General features: G+C 41.1%; 1 long non-coding RNA gene across 1 annotated transcript in view; it reads right to left on the reverse strand.

The window, feature by feature from the left end:
• Positions 1–25,050, reverse strand: part of LOC144519989 (uncharacterized) — a 74,721-nt gene that overhangs the window by 9,440 nt on the left and 40,231 nt on the right. Inside the window, exon 3 of the long non-coding RNA XR_013502161.1 lies at positions 7,116–7,196. This is a non-coding gene — a long non-coding RNA (uncharacterized LOC144519989). The remainder of the gene's footprint in view (positions 1–7,115; positions 7,197–25,050) is intronic.

Below are 25,050 nucleotides of genomic sequence, written 5' to 3' on the forward strand. Positions count from 1 at the left end.
TGATTTATTACTAACCCTAACCCCAACCCTAAACCCTAACCCCATAACAATGTACTTTTGTTGCGCTTAACAACATTTTCTCCATGGTCACATCTATACGGCAGTACATAGAAAAGTCGTATGTGTTGTTTTGGTAGTCTTTGAAATAGACCTGTAATGTTGTTTAGGTACGAGGATGTGTTGTTCCCGTCATATGGCAACTAGAGAGCTTTGTCACTAAAGCATTATTATCAACACTGACATTCTTGTGGGGCATTTGGTGAAACAACTGATGTTGTCATTCTTTTTGGGGGGACAGTCTCATATTAAAACTCATTGAATTGCTATTGCAGACAAAATGCAGACCATAAATAATATAAAAACCTGGTTTGAGTTCATTGAAATGTTTAGGATTTCAACTTTAAAGAGTGAAAACAAACTGACTTGAGGACAGAGCGCAGGCAGTAAAAATCCTAACTTATACCAACAACATGGGAGATAAAGTCAAATGGGGGTCTATGACCTATAATGATTTTTTACTTGAGGGTCTGTGACATGAAAATGTTTGAGCTCCGCTGTTGTACATACTTATGATAGCTGAACAACAGTGTGTCACAGCATGGCATTTATGTTCATGTGACATTATCAAAATGCTCATATGACAGCACACCAATTATGAATCCTGACGAGGCGACACCAGAAAACATTTTGCACTTTCACTCTCGCTGACATGACCTTTTACTATGATCTTGCGTTCCTCGCCACCTCCTGTGCTGTCGTGTCACCCATCTCTCTCTCTCTCTCTCTCTCTCTCTCTCTCTCTCTCCCTCCATCTTTTCTGCTTCCATCCCAAGGTAAATCCCATTGGATGGATGCTTTGTTTTCGCCGCTGTTATTTATTGGCCGTTGACAGGGCCATGAATTCTGGGCCAAAGTGAAACTCATATTGTTATCAAAAGCATAAAATTCCTATCACTTTAGGTGTCAGAGCAGAGACAAGAAAATGAAACAGGTACTCATAAAGGTAGCGGGTGTAATAAATCAGCTGGAGGGGCCTGAGGAGGGAGGACGCTTGATTAAATAAGGGGAATTAGGTATTTTTGCAAAAGCGGGAAATAACATTGATCTATGCCCCTGTCAGTGGCGAGGCTTCACACTATTGTGTATTGTTTTTTTTTTCGTGCATCTTTATAGTATATCAATCTCCCTCTGACTGAATGATATGAGTGAGAGAAAACACAGCCTCCTTTGGCATGCCATGGGCTCTGTAGCTGGAAAACTAGGGGACAGACTTATGCAGGATCTGAGTTTGCCATCTCCGTTTTCCTCAGCTTTGTTTACCAGGACATATGTGAAATGAGCCAATAGGATTACTGTTTTTCCTACAGCGCCATGGGCATCAAGAGGCAATTTAAGGTCAGTCAGGGGTGAGACACTGCACTAGTTTATACCAGGGTGCAATCAAATTTCATTGTGTTTTTACGGAAAATCACTTTCGGGAAATCATTTCTATTTTTCTACTTTCTAGTGTCAGTTATCTATTTTAAAAGAAGCCTTGTTGTTAGGAAAATGCAATAAATCTTCACACTTCACAGTTCACACTACTAGAAAATTCTAACACAACAAGCAATCCTTTACTTGTGCAGACTGATTCATTGCCACTTTGTATGATCTCTACAGGATCTGGACCAAGAGCACCATGTGACCAGGATAGCAAATAACACAAGATTTAGTATGTACTTCAGAAACCATAAGTAAATAATTTAAAGGGGAACTCCACCAATTTTACACGTCAAAATCTGTTTATTGGTCTTGGGGAGTACTGCATTTGTGAAATAAGTTGTATAAAGCCTTTTGTAGGTTTGATAAAGTGATGTCGAGTGACATCAAGTTTGAAAAAGAAAAAAACATCTGGGGATGTGGCGTTAGAAAGAGTTGAGCTTATCAGACCTCTGTAGCCCGCTCCGCAACCCTGCTTTAGGCTAGCGGCTCAATGCTACATTAGCAGCTACTAGCATAACACACACCTGAACCTCCGACCAAAGTATTGACAGCCGAGTTGCATTGTGGGTAATGTAGGCTGCCGGTTTTGGCAAGGAATAAGAATGAGTGGAATAAAAGACACAATGTCTCTGGTTCTGCTGCACCAATTTTGATCCTTATAAAAAAAAATTTAAAAAAGTGATTCTTCTGAAAATGTAGGAGTGCAATGCATAATGTGTGGAGTATGCTTTTAAACACATATATAAACAATCAAAAAAAGAGCTTACTCATGACTCCAAAACCTCCCTCCTGCATGGTTGGAATATAGCATCAGAAATGGTTGACAGCTGATGAAATTCAGAAGTATGACTTATGGTCGATGACACATCATTCTCAAAACTAATTCTGCAAAGCAACACATCTCTGTTCCAGGTTGCTCTTCCTAAATGTATAATTTCAATAACGTCCCCCACTATGATTTGGAGGTGTCTGCATGGCTGATAGGATCGGTGAACTCTGGAGAGTGGGGTGACGACCTTCCACCTCATCCATCACCCGCTGATGGACATGGGAAGCCGGTCCCTGACAGGTTGGGGGGGTAGGCGGGGGTGGAGGGTACATATGGGGTTAAGGATAGGCTGGAGAGGGATCTCGGTTACCGCAGCATGGTGGCTGAACGAACAGGGTGGGGGGGCAGGATTGAGGTCAGGGATGTGATTGAGGTATTAGATGGACCACAGCTAGCCTGGTTGAATGTTTGTGTGGGACGAAGATGGATTATCTGACTGTTTTTTGCATGTCTTACTTGTGACAAATAAACCAAAGTGCATTACGTCATTTGCCAGAATCTTGTTTTTTCTTCATCTTTTTTTTTTTTTTTTTAACAGTACAGGACATGACTCATTTTGGTACAGTTCTCCAGCTGATATTTGTGAAAGAGCCACCCAGACCTATACAAATGATGAATCTGGTAATCAGGAGCAATGTCACTCCGTTGTCTAAATTTTGCAGAGATGTAATGAGTCTCTGAGGGCCACTTGTTTCTTATACACCCACTGAAACCAGGACCAAGGTCATCAATCTTCAGAGTGGCTGAAGTGAAGTTGACTTCTGTCTGAAGGTTGCTCCCCTCTGTTGATTTCTTCTCAGGAGCTCAGTGGGAAGCCCACGTTCCCGTCACATGGCGAGAGAGTGTGCACACGAGAGAGAGAGAGAGAGAGAGAGAGAGAGAGAAAGCGCATGGTGTGGTTGCATGCTGTGCGGGCAATGACCACCAAACCTCCAACTGACACGGCCAGTATTGAGTGAAACCACAGTGTGAAGCAGGGATGCAGTACACACACATGTCAGTGTGGAATGGGTTCAATGACTTTTGACCCTGCGGTCCAAACGCCTGTCAACACCATATATACTACCATCGTTTTGTGCATGACTGTGTGATCATATGTTTTCCTCCGTCTGACCTAAATGCAGTCATGTCTAGACACTTCTTTCTTTCTGCTGCTGCATTGGTTATATTTTGCACTTTATGTCAAAAGTTAGCTTTTTTCAGGAAGTTAAACAAGACTCCTTCCTCTCTCCTGTCAGACAGCAGCTTCATGCTTGGCATAGTGAAACCAGGAACAGGCTGCCCAGTTCACTTTCACTCATAAACCTGAGGTTTCACTGTTTATTCTTTCTACGTTGGTTTTGATTTCATTTTCAAGTGCAGTATTTTGTTGTTTTTCTATATGTGTTGTTTTGCCGAAGCTGATGTCTTTGCATACTGTGACGCAAATAAGGAGGCTATAATGTCTTAATGCCTAGCTCTGACTAAATCTTATTCTGTAAATAAGGATAAGCTTTTGTTATAACCTGAAAAACAACAGGGATTGACACAGATACTGTATATTATAATCGTCTGGAAGATTTTCTCTGATTGATCCTGTTGTTTCTGACTTATTCTTCTCTACATCAAAATATTTACTGCATATGGCATTATAATGTATGGGTGTGTGTGATCTGTTGCTACCATTTGACGTTATGGTGTGGATCGGGTGGAACAACAAGCTGCCCTTGCTTGTCTTCTGCTGGCCAGAGCCTCAGTGGGATGGGCAGTTTGTGAAATGACAGGACATGCCAACAAATTGCATCACTTCTGCCTCTGTGGCCGAGGACAATGGGCCACCATATGCTGAAGTGGGGAAATGAATGGAGCTCATTTGTGCTGGCACCCTGAGCCCCCGCTCCCCCCGACCCTGCTGGGGCCTCCGTGGCACCGGGGCCGACACAGACAGACGAGCCCACCCTCTGCCACGCAGCCGTGCTGCTGTCCGCCACACCATCCCATAAGCCAACTCTAACAAACACATTGTTGGAGTTGTTATGTGGTTTATAGAAAAATAATAATAAAAAAAGGAGAAATCACTTGAGTTATTTTGGTAACACTTGTTTTTTTTATTAAATACACTTACTGCAGAATTATTGCTATTGTACTTTTTAGAAGTTTGTCTGATTATTTTGAAGAAAATTATATTAATATGGAGCATCACTTCCGCTTCATGTAAAATAGAAAAAAGTTATTATATACATTATTTCTTTCATGGATGAATATACAGGAAGTTTCTGTTTGTAAAAGTAGCCTGCGTGCAAGTGTTTATCAGTGTGTGTGTGTGTGTGTGTGTGTGTGTGTGTGTGTGTGTGTGTGTGTGTGTGTGTGTAGGCCTGGGATGATAGCAGATGATTAAGGAGTGGCTGCTCTGTTGACATGAGATACTAATGAGGATGAAATGAGAAGGTCAGGGCTCGTCTCCAGGAGGGGTACACCCCCCCATCCCTTCCTCCTCCCATCACCCCCCCCCCTTCTATCCCCGTACCCCCCTGGTTGCCTCCCTCCTCAGGATGGCTGGACGGCTAATCCTCCTCTTAATCGGCACAGACCAGTATACACACGTGTATACACGGACGCACACACACACACACACACACACACACACACACACACACACACACATATACATACACTGAGGCGCCTCTGATCAGGCACTGAGCATCTTCATAATGGAGGTAATTAGCAGCTCAACAAGCCTACCTCAGCATTATGATTAGCTCCTCTTTTTTTGAGCACACTCCAAACCTGACCAGCCTGGCCTCTGCTGTCAATCCATTCTGCTCTAGACTGCCAATAAAGCAGACATCAAAACACTTATTATACAGTCCCTCCAGACATTTTTTCAAATACGCTGCACTTTCGCCGCATAAATTGCCAATTTCCGCGCATGATTTCATAATCCCCGCATTTTGGTTGCAAAAAAGTCACATATATCTTAGCAGAAAGTTGAAAAATGTTGCGTTTACTTCACACAAGAGCAGCCATTTCCCCCTGTTGCCATGGGAACGTTATGAAGTGATGTAATTACGCGTCGTGAACATCATCGAAAAGCTGCAAACCCCGCGATGAAGCTATGATGAAACCGCAGTTTTTTCAAGTTCCCGCAATTTCATCGCAAAAAATTGCATTTTTTAAGAAAACGTGCCGCATAATCAAGGATTTTTGCCCGCAACAATCACAAAAAAACTCCGCATTTTTCTGGAAGGACTGATTATAGAGTAGGATTTATTCAATAGTCTCATAATATTCTTCTTTATGAAAAAAAATGTTTTATTTTAGTCATTTCTTTATAAAGATTAAAGATCTTAAAGTCCCATTAGTGGCCACTGGAGGCTGTGTTGCTTTTTGATCCCAAACTGACTTAAGTGGTTTGACCCAAGTGAGCAACTGATTGTTGACAGCCTGAAAAAAATTAAAATATCCCCTTTTAAAAGCCCAACACAAAGCCACATGCAATAATGAGTAATGTGGTACTTTTATTCAAAACTCATGAGCATGTTCAAAATATAGTTTTTTGGGGGGGATATTGTTCTATTTAAAACTTAAAAGTTTGATTTGTAAGATTCTTTGACATAGGGCTGTTTTCATAGGGGTTGGGGGGGGTTAACCATATTGACAAAGGTCAGGGATTCAATGTTCAACGTCAGCCGGCTGGCTAAAATACCAAAAGAAAAACAGCAGCTGTCAGTCATCGGCATAATAATCACTGGCTCATGCAGCGACGGAGGAATGTAATGATAGGAAATCCAGACAAAGGTAGGAGTGATGGGCGTCCAGCGATGCAGCAAAGCGACCTGTGTGAGTGCAGGGGGACTCTTATTAATGAAGGTGTGAGGGTCTCCATCAGCATAGTGAACTGCTGACCCCGACAAGGGGAAGGAAGTACTCGGCCAGCTGCATGCCATTTTTCATCTCTCTGATAGAAGTCAAAAGAGAGGCAGCGGGGGGGGCGGGGGGACAGAAGGGGGACAGAGGAGAGCGAAAGGGGCGGGTCCGATATTAAAAAGAAGTTGGCCCTGTGAAGTGTGGCGACGTGTTGGATGGAGGCCTCCTAAGCCGTGACCCCATGTGATTTGAAAGAGTGTCTAGCTCACCTCGTTAATCAAAGGCTGATGCGTATCACAGCGACCCCCCCCCCCACACACACACACACACACACCACCCAAAAGCCCACCTCAGACAGGTCCTTGTTGCACTTTGTCATTTTCCACAGGAGGTGCATGGGAAGATAAGAATCGTCAGGTTGCCACACAGTTCAAGACAGGAAATAGTGGGGAAGGCTGATTGGTGTGTGTGTGTGCTTGTGTGTTTGTGTGCATGTTCACGTTGATGAAAGGGGAAAACTGGGGTCAAGATTGTGGTCCATGTAAAGATGATGTTTCGCAACACTTTCATGTATTTGACACATTTGCTTAATGATGCATTATATGAACACTCATTAAAGAGGAACCTGATTTCACACATTAACGTCTGTACACACGTCACCACCGCACATGTGAAAGACGCTGTAAAAAGCCTATTGTGGCTCCAAAGGAAGCTGCAGGAAATCTGATTGATTGCCTTAAGCGATGTCATTTGAGTCAGTGTCGGCTGGGGCCGAAGACTAAAAGTTTGAAAATGAAGAAAAAACATCTGGGGGTGTGGAGTTAGAAAGAAAAAGAAAACTGTCTGTAATTATACTCTTGTGTCACTCTGCCATGTTTTTAATTTGTAATACAAAAAAATGGTGTGTAAATTACCCACCACACTTTGCTGAAACAGACGTTCTAATAATAGAACTCACGTGCAAATTGGAATTCAGGAGTAATGTGTTTTTTGGTACGCGATTTCCAGTCCTCCCGGGCATCTGATTATCCTCTTCCTCCTGCAACGAGACAGTGGTGGAATTTATAGAGGAAGGTTTCGAAAGCATTTTCAGTGCAATCAACAAGATTTGCTTGGTTTAATCAAGGATGTGACAAATTGTTGAATCTTCTGCAAAAAAAGGTTGTGTGTTGTTTTTGGTTTTTTTTACGTATATTCCACACGTAAAAAAAGGATTCTCAAGTTTGTATGCTCCTCTTTACTGCAAATGGTACAAAATATCTTCTAACTTCGTAAACATGCAGTGTATTAAGTCTTTCTCCAGTCCAGTGTGATTGCTCCAGCTTGCTCTGTTTGATCAGGAGTGAGGGAGAGAGAGAGAGAGAGAGAGAGAGAGAGAGAGAGAGAGAGAGAGAGAGAAAGAGAAAAAATGAGCCTGCCAGTGGTTAATTGAGCATACAGATTCCTAATGTGTCAGGCGGTGGCCTCGCAGATGAGGGATGGCACTTTTTTACGATGCATCTTCCTTTGTTTCCTCTTTAAGGCTAATGAAGTCGGCCCTTCCAGTCGCCACCTGGGCCAGACACTCAGACACCAGAGACACTCTCACATCCCATTCACAAAGTCCAACAGCGAGTCATCATCCCCCCCCCACACACACACACACACACACACACACACACCCTCAGCCTGCCCAAAGACAAATACACACACATCCAATGACACGCACTCAAACGCAGGCATGCTCGTACACATACTGTACACGAGTATGCACACGCGTACACACAAGCGGGGCTATTAGCTGGACGTTTGTGATAAACACACACTCCGGGACTGATGTTTACAGCATATTCATTATCAAAGCCGCAGACCTGTTTATTTTTACGGTCTCAAAACAGCAAGCATCCATTATCCAAAGATGTTTGTTATTTTTTTGTTTTTTTTGTCTTTCTCACTTGTCTTTTTTTTCCCCCTACATGCCTTTGGGTCACCCACTAATGAGCTTAACACTGAGAAAACGTGGAAGCGATTAGACGAGACTTGGCTGTTTGAACAACGGGGCGATCATATTGTACCTTATGATTACACACATTTATATCAACAGAAACAAGGGAGGAGGCAGCCTAGGAGGTTCATAGCTATATCTAGTTGGGTGACTTCACATGGGCTTTCCTGTGTGCGTGCAACCAGTGAATGATGTCCACTGTTGTTGGCATGCCTCGTACTCCCTTCCTTATCCTTGTTCTGCTTTAGCAAGGTGAGCCTAAACCTCCTTCGGCGCCTCTCGTCTCTTTCGCTGTGGCAACTCGGGCCAAGTCGTTCTGGTCACCCAAACATGTTCAAGGTGCTCCGTGACCATATGTTTGCTCATTGGGGAGCGGAGCAGGGAAGGGCTGGACTCTCTGACCTTCACCCAGGTTGAGCAATGAATACTCCAGGCTCCGCTCGCTTGGGTTCATGCCAGGTGAACACAGTAGTCGGGCGACACAGACATGCCAGCGGAGCCCAGCAAGCATTTGACGGCCCCAGACACACAGAAAGTGGCGAATTGTCAAGTTTTTAGGAGAAAACCTAAATAGATTTCTGCTTGAGTTTGTCCAAACTAGTGTTTACTGTGTGGTAGAATTCTCTAAACCTGTACTCAATTTCAATTCAATTTTATTCACAGTGTTAAACTCATAACAGAAGTTGTCTCGGGACACTTCACAGGTAGAGTAGGTCTAGACCACACTTTAGGATTTACAGAGACCCAACAATTCTCCCCAAGAGCAAGCATTTAGCGCAACAGTGGCCAGGAAAAACTTATTTTTAACAGGCAGAAACATCGGCCAGAACCTGACTCGACATTTGACACTGCAGATTGGGACGAAGACACACAAATATACAATAGGATTCATAGTAATTACATCTGTTGGCATTATGAACAGTGGCAGTAACAATACAAATATCTTTAGTCATCAGATAGTCATTTACTTGATGTTAGAAAAAGATGGAATGACAAGGTTTTTTTACACACAGCGGCACAACAGTAATATGCTCATAATATACTGTATGTGTTGGAGCGCTGTAAGTGGCTCAATTAGAGCAGACATTTTAGATTGATTCTATGCATAACAACAACAACAACAACAACAACAGAAAGGTAGATGTTTTGGTGCCATATATATACTCACATTTTCAACATGCCACTAACATTTATTGTACAGCTGAACTCTTTCTCACTAGTTGAAATTATATGCCGTGCATGGCACATGTTGTGCTGTCCATTTCCAACTTTCATTTTCAGTTTTATGATATCGATTCCTTATTTTGTGATATTCACCTATGGCAATTTCCATATGCCTCAAACAATAGCAACAGTTCCCTGTTTTAGTTCTCTTGGGTTGTAGGCAAAAGTGTTGCGGTTTAACAAGCACTCTGTGCCAGAATTTAAAAAAATTATCATTGACTTTTAGTTTCTGTTTCAGCACTTTCACAGGCAGATTCAGGGCCAAGAAAAGGGAATATATATATATATATATATATATATATATTAAAATTGCAATAATCTATCTTATTCAGAGTTATGTTTAATATTTTAGATAGAAATATATCAGACAATATTAGCGACTAAGAACTGAGGAAACATGCCACATTTTATAGATAGTGCATCCAATTTATTTCTCCAAACATAATTCAGTATTCATTTTTTTTAAATATGTTTATATACATTGTACATTAAATGTACATAGTTTTTATATACTTCTTTTTTATTTTAGTTTCCTGAGAAGCTTCGAAACCACTTTAGTTACATTCCATTGTTCCCCACTGGACTTCTCTTACGTTATTTCAATTAATTGTTTAGTTTGAACCTATTTCAACACACACTCCCTGGTTGAATTATACCATCTGCATGGGTGCAAAATAAGCAACAGATTAAACCTGTGCTGATAACTCAAAATGTCTGCTTAGTTGAGTCAACACGGGATCTTTATGGGGAGGGAAAGGGCTGAAGGAAAATGCCATTACTCTCCCGATAATTTAAACATGTGTTGGCATTTATCTTGGTGGTCCATGTCCGAACACTAATGACAGACTCTTGTTATTAGTGGACTGAATCAATCCCAAAGGCATGCCCACCCAAAAACTTTAATCCGTTAATGTTCCCCGCTCTTTAATTTGGTATTACGGAAAAATACACTAGATGCATAGGTGCAGTAGTTCTTCAAAGTAATATAAATACAGAATAACACAACACATATTGGACATGGTTAGTTTTTAGGTCTCTCTCTTTCTCACCCTCTCTCTCTCTCTCTCTCTCTCTCTCTCTCTCTCTCTCTCTCTCTCTGTTCCAGTCTTCTAACATCAAACTTTATTTTCGTGGGAAGATTAAATATTTCTGCTCGAGAACACCCTTTAAACTATGAAATGACTGGTGTCACACACACACACACACACACACACACACACACCACGCTCCCCTGATTTTGGATGGATAGATGGTTGGGAAGAGGAGGAAGGGAGGTGAGGGGGGGGGGCTGAAATATATAATCTCCTGAAAAGAATGAGGCCCTCTGGGATTTTCTCAAAGTGGCCCCTCTTTGCACTGGGGCTGGGGGAGAGTGGGTGAGTGCTGGTGGTGTGGGTGTGAGGGTGTGGGGGGGGGGGGGACAAAAAACATGGCCACTCCACACTGTAACCTGAGCCAGAAGGGGGCCAATCTGTCAAATAATTAGCTGTTGCCCAGCACAAAGGTTTTATTTGCAGGAATTTCATCGAGGCAGGATTGAATAATATGTCTGTGTATTGTGCGGGGTCATGGGAACATCATCTCTTACTGGTGGGCCATAAAAGACGGCTAAATGATAATGAGAAAAGGCTCTGGTAATTCAATTCCTCAAGCGTTGGTTTCCACCACCTCCCCCCCCCCGCACCCTCTTCTCCCTCTCAGTCTTTCTGTCCTTTCTCTCTGCTCAGCTAATTGCGGAACTTTGTGTTGATGTTGAAGTGGCTTTATTCAGAGTGCAGGGAAAACACACGCTGATGTACGATTTCAACTGCAAAAAAAGAAAATGTTTACACATTATCACATCTTTTGTCCTATTTATTGTTATTTGGTATAAAAATGCATGAATGAACAGCAAAAACAGTTGCCTTTCCAAGGTCTGATGTTTTACTGTACAATGTGGCAAAATTATTAAATAAATAAAAATAGCAGGTATAAATGGGTATATAGGCAGGCACATAAATAAAACCATACATTTTACCAGATCATTTTGACGTTTTTTTATTTTTATTTTTTTTATTTTACCTTTATTTTACCAGGGAAAATAATCACATTGAGATTACATTCTCTTTTACAAGTGAGCCCTGGCCAAGAAGGCAGCACATAAAGGATACACTTTAACAGACAACAAATATCAGACAATACCTTAATACTTTGCTGGTGTATTGATTGCTAAAACATAAATGAATGGATAATCAGTAGTTTTTGCTTCTTACTCCCAAAGCCATATGGCTCAGTTGTCTTTTTGTACATTGACCCCTGACCTCTGAGAGCAGCCAACCAGGAAGTGGATAGTGTTAAAAGGGATTGATTGGCTTGTGGTCTATAGATGATTGTTTATATCATTCCATACTGCAGGTTTGACCTGTGCTGACCCCTCTTCGGACCAATCCGCTGAGAGCCATGACCTGCGTCCATTTGCAACAGCGCTAATTAGCTTTGACGGGCCTGGGTTTGCGTTGGGGGGGTTGTAAAAATGAAGCCCTGCAGTGCCCTGATTGAAGAAAGACGCGGCGAAGCCACTCCACTTCATGCCTTCCACATCCTCCCGCCTGAATGTCAAACACATTAAACTTAATGTACCAGCAAATCTTACTCAATTATTTGTATGTTGTTGAGGTGTGTGCACGTGTGTGTTTATGTGCGTGTCTGGTGGCCCGCTAAATAGTGTTCATATGTCAGTGTATGTTCAGCTGTCTGAGCACACTCAAGCATGCTGGTGTTTACATGTAAGTGGGAGAGAGAAGTGGGAGAGACAGAGTTTGCCGTTGCACTGGTATGTCTGTCCATGTGGGATGAGGTTACGCATCCTGCAAGCCATTGCACTGGGATGAGGAAAACTTGCTTTTAAGTAAAATAATTGGATTATTGCATCCTGTGATCGCGCTAATTATAATGAAAGCAAGCTTACAATTTTCCAATTATTATTCTATGCCGATTCTGTTCCTCTCTAATAAAGAGGAGCACTGATGCAAAACAAAATGCCAAGATTTCCTGCCTGTGCCTTAGAGCTATTCGGAGATGAGGGACGTACACACCATCCAAGTATATCGCCCCCAACACGCCACATAAAACATCTGACTACAGAACATACACAGGTCCCAAAATTACATGTAATAGTATGCAAATTGTTGCCATGTACAGTACTCTTCCTCTCAATCAAATGCATACAGGCATTGAAAAAATAAGAAAATTATTGATCTGCTTTTAAAATACACAGAGCTCCAACTAAATTAAACTTAAGATTCATATGTTTGAAAATGTACAAACCGTAAATACAGTATAGTTGTATATTCTCCACTGTGTCCTTGGTTACCACCGACCTGAGTCACTCACTCTGAATCTGACAAATCATTGTATTAAATCTCCTCCCCTCACAGTATCTCCCACTCTCTCCCTGCTCCTCCTCCTCCTCCACATGTCCGAGGACACACGCACGCACGCACGCACGCACGCACGCACGCACGCACGCAGGCACGCACGCACGCACACACACACACACACACACACACACGCACGCACACACACACTCTCAGTATCAGTCACTCAAACGTCTCTGCCATGCCTGTCAGACTTCCACCAAATTCCCTGGATCACACTACATCTGACAGTATTTCATCTTGGATTTGAGGATAAGTGAGAGGATTTCAGTTCAAGCTCGGAGCTTAGCATGAAAACGCTGCTCAGTGTGAAAAGCTAAGGGTTTACACGATGTGGGATCCCCCCACCCCAACCCAAAACTTTTTTTTCCTCCCTCGCCCTCTCTCTCTCTCTCTCTCTCTCTCTCTCTCTCTCTGTATATATATATATATATATATATATTAGGGCTGGGCAACGATTAAAGGTTTTAATCGCGATTAATCGCACGATTTCCCTGATTAATGTTATTGTAATGTTATTGTTATTCTCAAAATCCAATAATGAATTCCAAAGTAGTGTATGGCGCAATTTTATTTTAAATGTTCTGCCATATGAACGAAAGTGCCATAACATTTGTTCTGCAAAAACTTTTTGTTTATACAGTAGCAGTTAAATAAATAAATATTTAGTGTAAATTATTGCCACTGCCAGGGCATGAATGTTATCCTGTTTGATATATATATATATATATATATATATATATATATATATATATTCATGTTCAATTCATGTTTCCGTGATGACTATCCAAAATGTTGATACCATGGAACCAGCACTGGAATTGTTTGTTTTTTTAAAAGTGGCAGCTATTTTACTCCCTGACAGTTACATTTGCTAAAATCTACCGTGCAAAGCTGTGAGGAAATAATTGACATTAAACATACTACAAACAACAATAAACTATATATTTTTAACCTCTTCTTCTCCCCCTTTACATCTTCAGTAGGAATGGGGCTGAGTGCCACCGGACATGCACTTTGTATGTTTTGGTCTTATTAAAGATTTCCCTGACGATAAGAAAAGATATAGAATAACTTATCCTTTCAGTGTGATACATTGGGACTATGACTGTAAACAAATAAACAGAAAAACGTATTGGAGGCGTTTTTTTTCCTACAACTCTTCCGTTACTTTCCACAATTATTTAAAGCTGGATGGACGTCTCCCTCTTTGTGATTTGTGCCTGAAAGCAGAATTAGTTTATGTCTGCTTGCTCAAATCAAGGAATATTCTAAATTTAAATATACATATATATATATATATATATATATATATATATATATATATATATATATATATTCAAATTGTAAAAGAACGTGGCTATCTGCCTCGCATGTTCTTCTTAACTCTATACCAGGGGTCTTCAATGGTTTTAAGCCAAGGACCCCTTAACTGAGAGAGAGAGACGGAGCAGGGACCCCCTACTACATATATTGTATAAAATTAAGTTGCATATTAAACTGGGCCTGCAATAACGTGTATGCGGCCTAAAGCCTTTATACATTTTTTAGTGCAAAAAATACTGAGCCGACAACAACGCGACGCGCTACAACAACGGGACAGTTGTGGTTAGGAGAAGAAGAACGCGGAAAGGAACTAGCACAAGCGGGACGCGATCCCCGGTCTCCGGGGTGAAAGTCCTGTGTTTTTTCCGGCTTTTCAATACTAATCGATACCATAATCGTGCTGTTATCATGTAATATGCTTCCCATTAAAGCATATTAAAATTTGTGTACGATACCAATACGATAAAACACAGAAAAACGTGTCCCTGTACACGAATCAATAGCTTAAATAATGTCACCATTTCACTAACTGCCATGAGACTGGGCTGAGCAAAAACAATCCAGCAGATTTCCTGTGAACCAGGCAACACACAGGGTGAGACACAAGGCAATGGCTGACATGAAGCGCCAGTCTTCTTGGTTATAATCTCGTTTCAGTACTACATATAATTACAGTAATTATACTAATACCTTCAAAGTGCTGTCATATGATTTACTTTGTGTGGGTGAACTGATAGTGAATTGACCCGAGTGTCTTTTTGTGGCTGTGGCGCATTCTGCTGCTGCATACATGTCTAACAGACTCTAATAACAGGTGAAGGGTTAGAGTGGACCCTCCACCCCAACACACACAAATATCTAGCAGCATAGGTTAACCCTGGAAATAAAGAAATAAAGGCATTTCATGGAGAACCTGAGAAGAATCTTGAATGCCAGTTGCTGGTAGGAAAGATGGATTGCCTGAATTGTCCACCAATCACCAAACAACACATTGGCTGCAGCATTGATTGATGAAGTATTTAAGTCGTCAATCTCACATCACCTGCTTTCCCAGAACCTCCCCCCAACATGACTGCAGAAAAGCTATGCTGTGTCTGCAGATCGGATGAACCCTGACCGATGGAGAGCTTTGCAGTACTTTCAGCTTTTGTGATCAACATTTGTTGGTTATGAGACTGACTGTGGTCATATAAATAAGACAAAAATAACATACAATTGTTCAACGCTTGTGAGCAGATTGCACTGTACATTTGGTCACCACATAGAGGTAAGGTGGCAGCCTTTCTTGGGACACGCCGCTTGGTTCAAACAGAGGTCTGGCATTAAGTCCCTGCTTGTGTTTCGGAGACAGAGCCTCTAGTGTTGCAGCCCCATCCCTCTGGAACACCCTCCCTGTAGATATCTGAAATGCTACATCCCTGGAAATATTTAAAAAACTCCTGAAACACCACCTGTTTACCACAGCCTACAACCTCCTTTAGCATTATTCCGCCACCGCCACCCTCGGCTCGCACTACTTTGCAATAGGCCCGAGTGTATATAACTCAGCCCAATATTATTGATTACAAATCATGATTAACAATAATTCTATTGCTAAAAATGGAACATTAGCCCTCACCTCTGACCTTATTTGCAGACCTCTTTGTACTCCATGATGTATTCAATATCATAATCATGCTTGAGTACACTTGGTTTGAAAAAGAGGGGTTGGAAAATCAATGGGACTGCGGCCATAAGCAGAGAGAAAACATCACACCTGCAGATATTGTGTTGACAGTGCATCGGAGAGCAAACACAGAGCCCCTGTCGTCTTGGAGTTATGCTGAAGAGGCCATTGATCCGCCCGTTAACCTATTCTCCTGCATCAGTCCATGCAGCAAACCCTCGGAGGAAAAGCAACCTCCCCCCACCATGACCATTGTTTCCCTCCACTAATATGATACCCCCCGAAGGTTCTCCACAGACCTCATTTCTAATCAATGCGTGTGGTTGGTGGGATCATCCTGTCTCTGCAAATTAATGACTTCACTTTTTTCTGTGGTTTCATTCCATCGATTTGTTTTATTAGCCCATTGATCTCCATGCACCCCCTTCCCTCAACCTACCCTCTACCTCACCCAGCCCCAACCCTCTGCTTCCTCTTTGCTTATCAATATCAGAGCTGATGGCATCAATTCTGCCCTTCGTCAAACGATCACTTCGGGGATAGCATATCCACGACGTTCTACTTCCGGCATTGCTCCGGTGCAGCCGAAAATTCTGCCAGATGTCACTTTTTTCAGCTGGATGTCCGTCACCTTCCGCTTTCTTTGTGTTGGAATTTTAAACTCCGGTGGATTTATGAGGACTATGGTTAGCTGCTCCTCAGATCTCTGCAGGGTAAATCTAGACAGCTAGCTAGACTATCTGTCCAATCTGAGTTTCCTGTTGCATGACTAAAAACAACCTTTGAACGTACACACGTTCCACCAAAACAAGTTCCTTCCCGAGGCTATTTTGCAGCATCACCGTGGCTCCGTCCGGCGCTTAGCACCGCCCAAGACGATTGTGATTGGTTTAAAGAAATGCCAATAAACCAGAGCACATTTTTCTGCCATCCCAGAATGCTGTGTGGACTAACCAGACCCTACTACACAGCGCTGTGGAGGAAGGTCTGGCAATGCAAGACTACTTTGGGGATAACAAAACAAAAACATACGTAGGAGTAGGGAGGGGTGCATCCTGATAGGAAGAGACTAACTCTTGTTATCAACTATGACAGAGATTTGAGCTATTTTGTTAACAGAAAAATGATTTAAACAAGCTGATTTTTTTTTTTTAAATGAACTCAGTTAAACCAAACATACAGACGCTTACAAAACAAAGGCTTATACTTGTATTGTTCTCTGTAGGTCCAAATATGAATATCTAGTTAGAAGTAATCTGTTGTATTAGTTTAATACAACTGTCATGGTCTAAATCACAGAGACGCTCATCTGGTCAGGGCTCGGTGGTCTTATTAACAGCCATATCTAACTCTCTCCCCTATAATTCCCTTTGAGATCCGAACAAAAGGATAGGAAGTCCTTTACTCCGACAAGTCAGACTTCACTTCACAGGAGGAATTACAGCTTTTCATTTTCTGTCACTGGAGCGTTTTAGTGAGGTGCCCCACTAGCATAACGATGTTCTTTCTCTCTTGTTTTATGACTTGAACCATGCACAAAGAGTTGATTCACAGTAATTACATGTAAAAACACAAATGCCGACGTGTATATGTGAACTCGCTGAGAGACAGCCGCAAAAGTACACACACCAGATATTCTGCTGCTGAAAGAAATATATAGTCAGGGCCAGACACACTTACAGACTAAAACCCTGCAGTGAAACTAAAACACACAGAAAATCCCTAGAGGAAACCAAATTCAAATGTGTGGTTGTTCAGGTTAGCCTCATGTCCATCAATGCTTCTGTCTGAATCCATTATGTTAAACACAGTTTGTATTCTCTGGACAGCCGCAGTTAAACATTGTTCTCTCATAGCCACTGCTGTATTATTTCTGTCCTTCCTGAACCATCAAATAGTGACACATGCTGCTTAAGAAAACAAGCTAAAGTAATACTGGAGCCTGTAAAATTACTGGCCCCACCCACCATTTCCTTCAGTGATTCCTCCATCCTCTACCATAGTTAATCTTGCTATCCAAGAGATATCGCTCATTAGCCTTTGAACACAAAGGATCAAAATAGTTAGATCAAAATAAATCTGAGGAATCATTAACATTTCAGTTTTTTTACTTACAATTTGACAGAAATCATGACAAATAAATCCCCAGAGACGTCCAAGTGGCAACCATTTTAATTTTGAAATTGAAATGACATGCAGCTTGAAAAGGCAATACCAGAGGTGAGGGACTCCAGTCGCACAGACTCGAGTCACAATTTTAGGACTTTAAACTTCCTTGACTTACAGTGATAAACAACTCGACTTTGACTTGGTATTCCGTCTTGAGACTTGACTTAGACTTGAGACGGATGCAATACAAAGTAATATTTACTTTTTTCAAGATATTGAGAAGGTACGTTTTATTTCTGAAACATGATTGTGTAATTTTTCGTGCAATGCCCGCCAACACAGATTAGAAAGCAAACGTTAATTTTAACCTACTTCAGATTGTATGACTTGACTTGTGACTTGCTTGATTTATAGCAGAGTGTTATGATATAAATATTGGTCTTTCAGGTAGTGGGCAGGATCAGAATGACGTGACATGAGGGGGGAGCGGTTGTGTGCTGATTTAACCTGGATAGTAACAGGTGTGTGGGATTATTTCTATTTTGGAGAGCTCAGTGGAAAAGGCCGGGGCCTCAAGCAAACGCAGTGGAGCACATGTCGCTAAACCAAGAACACTACGAAAGACAGAGGACCAAAATACTTTCTTGTTTTCCCTACAAACATTTGTATATACACCCTTTTAAAATCGGAACTGAGACAACAAAGGAGGAGCGGGGCTGGCCCGGCATGGACAACGACGGAACAGAGCCAATTAAGCACCGGAGTGGTCCCAGAGGCAGTCGTCGTCTCCTGAACGCTAAACTATGCAGAGTCTAAGGTGAGTCAGTGACACCACGCAAACCCCTCCAGAAGTAGGAAAGCATTGCACTCACCCAGGTTGGTTAGTCACACACCCACATTGAATGCAACACGTAGGGAAAATGAGGCAGATGGATTTGTCAGTTCGGCTAACCTGTAGCAGCGGTGGTCTTTGTGGTTTTAACGAGCCTGGTTAGTGTAGCATGTTCATAACACATGGACTCGACTTGACCACCACAGTGACTTGTAGGGTTGGGTACCCGAAACCCGGTGCTTACACGGCACCGGTGCCTTAACAACCGGTATCTACCGGACCAAATAGTAACGTGGATTTCGGTGCCTCATTTCGGTGCTACTGAATTACCAGCGGTGCCCTCTGATGCCCCGAAACGGACGTTAGAGGCAACAGAAGCATCGCTGCATGTGACGCTAGTTAACATAATACACTTGGCAGCAGGACACGTTAGCCTACCGTTAGCTAGGAGCTGAATTAAACACGGTTAAAATGCTGAGCTAACGTTAAACGGTGTGACTGTATTTCACTGTAGAGGATCCAACAGCGGGACGTTAAACACTCTGTAGCTGCCGTTGTCAGAAAAACAACACAGATGGTGCGTCACTTGAAACTCGCCTTGCCAGCCTCGTGGTGCATTCAAAGTTATTGTAAAATACCCTTTTTCCATCTAGTGGTTGTTTTTGTCATTAACCAGCAATTTACTGGTGAAATAAGTTATTGTTATAAGTTATTGTTATTACATTTTTAATAAATCATTTAATTTTGACCATATGGCCTTAGCAATAAACAAGCCATTCTTAAATGTCGCAGACTGTCGTTTTGTGCTCCTTTTTTTCTTTTGTAAATATATACATTTTAAAAAAAAATCTTTTTAAAAGTATCGGTTCAGGCACCATTTAGGCACCGGCACCGTTTTAAAAGTATCGTTTTAGCACCAGTATCAGAAAAAAATAAAATAATGATACCCAACCCTAGTGACTTGAGACTTGCTTGCGATTTGATGGTGGAGACTTGATACTCACTTGCCCACCTCTGGGCAACACTACAGCTACATCAAGCCTGCAACATCCAATCCTGTGGATGCGTGATGTGTGCACCTACTTAATCTGAAGGATTCCTGAGTAAGATAAGGACCAAGTCCTGACAATGTCCATGTTCAAAGATGAGAAGAGAGGCTATCAAGCGTCATATTCCCCCACCATACTGCATGTTTATCCAGCTTGTGGGAATTCCTGTTCCTCAGGATGGATCTGGAGTCGTTATGACTGATGACGTTCCCGTCCCACCCTACCGGGCTCTTCCATGGAAATCACACCCCACACAGAAAGACAATTCCTCACTTTCCCTCGACTTACACCTAACACTGACAGGTCAGCAGTGTCACCTTACTGTTACTTATAAATATAAACACTGACAGTGTGTTTATATTTATAAGCAACAGTAAGGTGAATCCTCATAAAATTATGCACAAGGAAACATGCAAATACGTAGGCGGAATTTATATTTTAGCTGCTCGGTTATCTGACAGAGCGGATTACAACGGTTGCCCACACACAATTTAAAGATTTCATTTTAAAGGGGCACTCCATTGATTTTACACCTACAGTTCAGTTTACTCTTCATGAGTAGTTATACTCAGCCTGTAGAAATATTTGAATAATGTCTTCTGTAGCCCTGGAAGGGGCTTTCCAAAGTTAGAAAAAATAACCAATGTCTTTATCTCAGCATGGGCTCAAGAATTTAAATTTTTAACAACAATATTTTGTTACAAACTGGAGATGTAGGGTTTGAAAGAAGTGGGCATTTAGTAGGGAGGGGGTGCCTAAAGAAAGACACAGTTGAGTTGCATTGTGGGAAATGTAGGATCAACTCTTTGTGTAGCTTGACCCATACTACAAACTAAAATTTGTTTTTCTCAGCCTCCAGAGAAGCTCCACACATGATTGAAACGCCAGGATACAACTTGTTCTCTCTCCATCTATATAAAGCAAAAAATAATATAACATAAAATATGAAATATATATGTATATCATATATAAAAAACAAAGAAAAAATATTTACATAGATCTAAATGGTAAGAGCAGACCTCTAACCTCCATCATCTTGATACTATTATGTGTGATTTAAACCTGGGATTCAGGTCATAAAGATTTATCTCTGGGATTAAATGTGGTAGAACATTCAGCACATAAACAGGTAAGGTATCTTAAGTTTAGGTGGGTTTAGCTACATCCCTACATCTCTGTCCTGTCTTTACATAAATCCTTTCAGTGCTTCTGGCAGCAGTTTCCTGCTCTTTCATCTGGCTCCCTTGTGGTAGGACTATTAGCCCAGCCTGTATACCTGCAAATGTTTGGGAGGCAGCTGGCTTTGGACGCTCAGTGCCTGCACTGGCCCAGGGGCTGCTGGGACCTGGGAACGCTGGCACCAAATACCGATGGGTAATTAGACCTTCATTCAAGAGCAAATGTGGCAAGCATTAGACACAAGGCTCTTTCCGGTTCAATTCATATCTCCATCCTGCCTTCCTTGCCCTTCTAACAATCACATCTTCACTTTTTCCACTTTTTCTCTTGTTTATGTTTTTTCCAGTCTTGGACAATTTCATCTCAGGCCAACAGCCTGACCCAACATTGTTTTGTTGTTTGTTTGTTTTAGATGTGGAAATTTGCGGTCTAACAGAGACACAAAAAGCTGCCTATCAGTAAGAAGAAAATGACTCCAATTTCAGTCATTAGCCCGCTAGTTTGAATATAAAATGACATTCGGGAAACCAGGATTATTCAAAGCAGCAATCCGAAGCCACTCACCTTTTTAGGTTTAATTTGTTACCCCAAAAATACTTAACACTGGCAAAGCAATGCAATATTATAGATATGACCATATTATCATCTCTGCTCTTTTTGTGTTTAAAATGTAAATAATAATTTAGCCATAAAAAGTAGAATCTTCTCTTTTACTCTAGACAAGCTTAAGTGCAGTATAGTAGCCTACTCTCTTTAAAACAGTCATGCAAAAATAATGCAGTTTTTTCATAATTTTTTAGTTCTCACAAGAGTCTCAGGTACCCGAGTGTCTAGACATGATGTAAACTGAATATTTTTGTACGGTTCTGTTGATGTCACGTTATGTGCCACTTTGTCTTTCTCAGCTGTGAGAAACATGACAGTGGCTGCTTCTCATGTAAGAGGAAAACTATGAGAGGCCCCTTCTAGTTTTGTGGTGAAAGGTGACATAACCCATAATTCCACTGAAACCACAATGTGCTTTTATCAGATGTTCTTCTCTGATACTGCAAGGGCTGTTCACATGACACGAAGCAGTCACTGTGACAAATGACTGAATTGCTGTAAATGCACAAAAGTGTGGAAGCCCAAAGTGTTAAGTATTAAACAAATAAATGAGACACTATGAAATAAATAATCATATGAATTAAAGTGTAATATTGAACTACTACTTTGTGAAATAATTAAAAAGAATATTAAAACTCAGCTTTGTTTTTCTCTCTCGAGCTCCTGTTGGCTATAGAAACGTCTAACTATGTTGGCAACCAACTAGCTAAACTGGTTTGTGAGCTCAAATTACTAAAAAAAAATTAGAAGTAAAGAGTTATTAATATCTGCAGCACTTTAATGGTTTATTTAGAGATTATTCAACAGTGTTGTGATTTTAAAGATGTTACTTAAAGACAGGCATTCTGTCTATTCTCTCTGTTTTTTCTTGCCAACAACAGCTAGCCAGTTTAGCTAGCCAGTTTAGCTAGCTGGCAGTCGGTGAGTCTGCTTGGCAACAGATGGCATGTGATTGGCTAAAAGCTTAGGGGGCGGAGATTGCTCCAAATTCATTAAAAAAGTAATATTGTGACAAAATGTCACATAAAATGAAAGTGGCATTGGAAAGAGTGGCATTTAAACAGACTCCTGATAAAGGGAATTTCAAAATGAAATTTCTGAAATGAAATCCTGTATGAAAATGGACTGAGCTTTTATAATATCTGAAATGATTTTACAATCGGTTCATTATTATTATTATTATTATTATTATTATTATTATTATTATTATTATTATTATTATATATTTGATTTCATTTATCCATGTAATTATTTATTTCATGCTGTCCTATTTATTTATTTAATGTTGCACATTTTGGGGCTCCGTACCGAAGGGCATAAACATGGATATAAAATAGCTAAATTCTACTGATCATAATGTGAAACAATTGCCTCCTTAAATCCTTATAGTTATGTGAGGCTTGAACAGGCTAGCGCTCTGCTCTTTGCTGTGCAGTGAATTGAATCAGAAGCTGCTTTTAGCAGTCAGGGAAAAAACACTGGGTCCAAATTAGCATAAACAGGAACACAAAAGAAAAAAGGGGAGAGGAACAAAACAGAAAATAGTGTTGTCAACAGGACCCCCCGGTGAGGAATTTCAATTTCATATATCTAATTATCCCTGTCAGATGGAAAGAAGTGACAAAAAGCTGTCTTTGTTCTCTCTCTTCATCTCCCGCATCTCTCTCAATTAATTTCAGCATACGAATATGACTAATTGTCTCTCTGCCGCTCTGCAGCCACATAAATAATAATTTCGGTCCATGTTTGAGGGGGGGTGTGATGTTCACGCACCAATTTATGATATTTGAACACAATGGATGTGCATAATTCAGGTGATCGTGTTAGCAGGCCGATGCAACCTCCCTATAGGCATCACCCTCTGCCCCACAGTCTTGTAGCCTGCATAATACCTCTATACTTTCCCTCTTTTGTGAACGAGAGCATTATGTCTCTCATTTCTGTCACTGGGATTGTTTCTTTGTTTAGAATGATGATATTAGCATCATAATCAGACAGAAAGAAAGAGGCAGCAGTGATGAGTGATTTATGCATGGTTTGTGTGGAGAGACCAACAAAACCAGTCACTGCGCATTTTAATCTGATATGCGCATGTTAACGTTTATTATTTCAGTAATTCATGTGCTAACTAACTTGAAGAATCAAGTTTCCCCAGTACACAGTGCTGAGCAATAAAACTTTCTCGATAGGTTAGTTTATTTTCTGAGTTAGAATCCACAATACAGGGCGTTTACATTTGACAACAGAGATGTCCTATTGGCTTGAGGTGAAGTACTGCTGTCAAATTGCCCACCTCATGCCAAGGCCAATGAGGTGGTGGCGGTTTTGAGGAAGCTGGACAGGAAGCTTGCGAAGTGCAAAAAGTGGTGTGTTTAATATAAAAAACATACTCAAACTGCAGGCACAAACTGAAGCCAGACAGATACAAAAAAAAATTAAACAGAGGTAAAATAACACCAAACAAATAAAACGGCAAGTTCTCAGCAAGCTGCCCAATCCTTCATCCCTCTCCCCTTCCCCTGAAGCTCTTCTAAAGGCCCTGAACACCCACACAGGTGTTTTGAGTTAATGGTTGATTAGACCTCTTCCCAGACTGTGTGGGTATGGTTATCTTCCTGAGTCTCTAATGGAACTTGTTGAAAAATGACAGCTTTATCATCCTTATTGGTAGATTTAGATTTGTGACCTAATATATTCCTGTCAATGGGCCGGCCCACTTGAGCAGAGGTCTAATCAGCCACAATAACTGAAATCAAGTTCAGAGGCTTTAACTCAGCCTCACCTAATTGGCAGTTACCACCTGTACTGGTAAGCATAGGTTGAGCCAAACTGAAAGAAAAAAAATAACACTTGGATCTGGAAAACACCATGACATGTAAATAAATTAGATATTGCTGACATTTCTCTCTCTCTCTCTCTCTCTCTCTCTCTCTATATATATATATATATATATATATATATATATGTATATATATATATATATATATATATTTAGAAATTTCCATTCCACTCCATTCCAGACAGAATACCAGCTGAGATCAGTTGCATTGTTTTTTTTTAACCAGGGCAGCAGTTTTCAGATGACATTATGTGCTTACATAATTGCAAAAGGGTTCTCCAATGTTTTCTCAGCTAGCCTTTTAAAATTTAAAAAGATTAGTAAACACAATGTGCCTTTGGATGTGGAACATTGGATGAATGGTTGCTGATGATGGGGAATGTAGATATTGCATTAAAGATCAGCCACTTCTTTCTACAACAGTCGAGAACCCTTTTGCAATTATGTAAGCACATAATGTAATCTGAAAACTGCTGCCCTGGTTAAAAAAAACAATGGAACTGATCTCAGCTGGTATTCTGTCGGTAATGGAGTGGAATGGAAATTTCTAAGTGACCCCAAACTTTTGACCGGTAGTGTATGTTATAGATAGATAGATAGATAGATAGATAGATAGAAATATGCCAGTGCATCCACTACAACAAGCACCCCACATATGCCGCA

The sequence above is a fragment of the Sander vitreus genome, chromosome 6, assembly GCF_031162955.1.
Source record: "Sander vitreus isolate 19-12246 chromosome 6, sanVit1, whole genome shotgun sequence".
Taxonomy (NCBI): domain Eukaryota; kingdom Metazoa; phylum Chordata; class Actinopteri; order Perciformes; family Percidae; genus Sander; species Sander vitreus.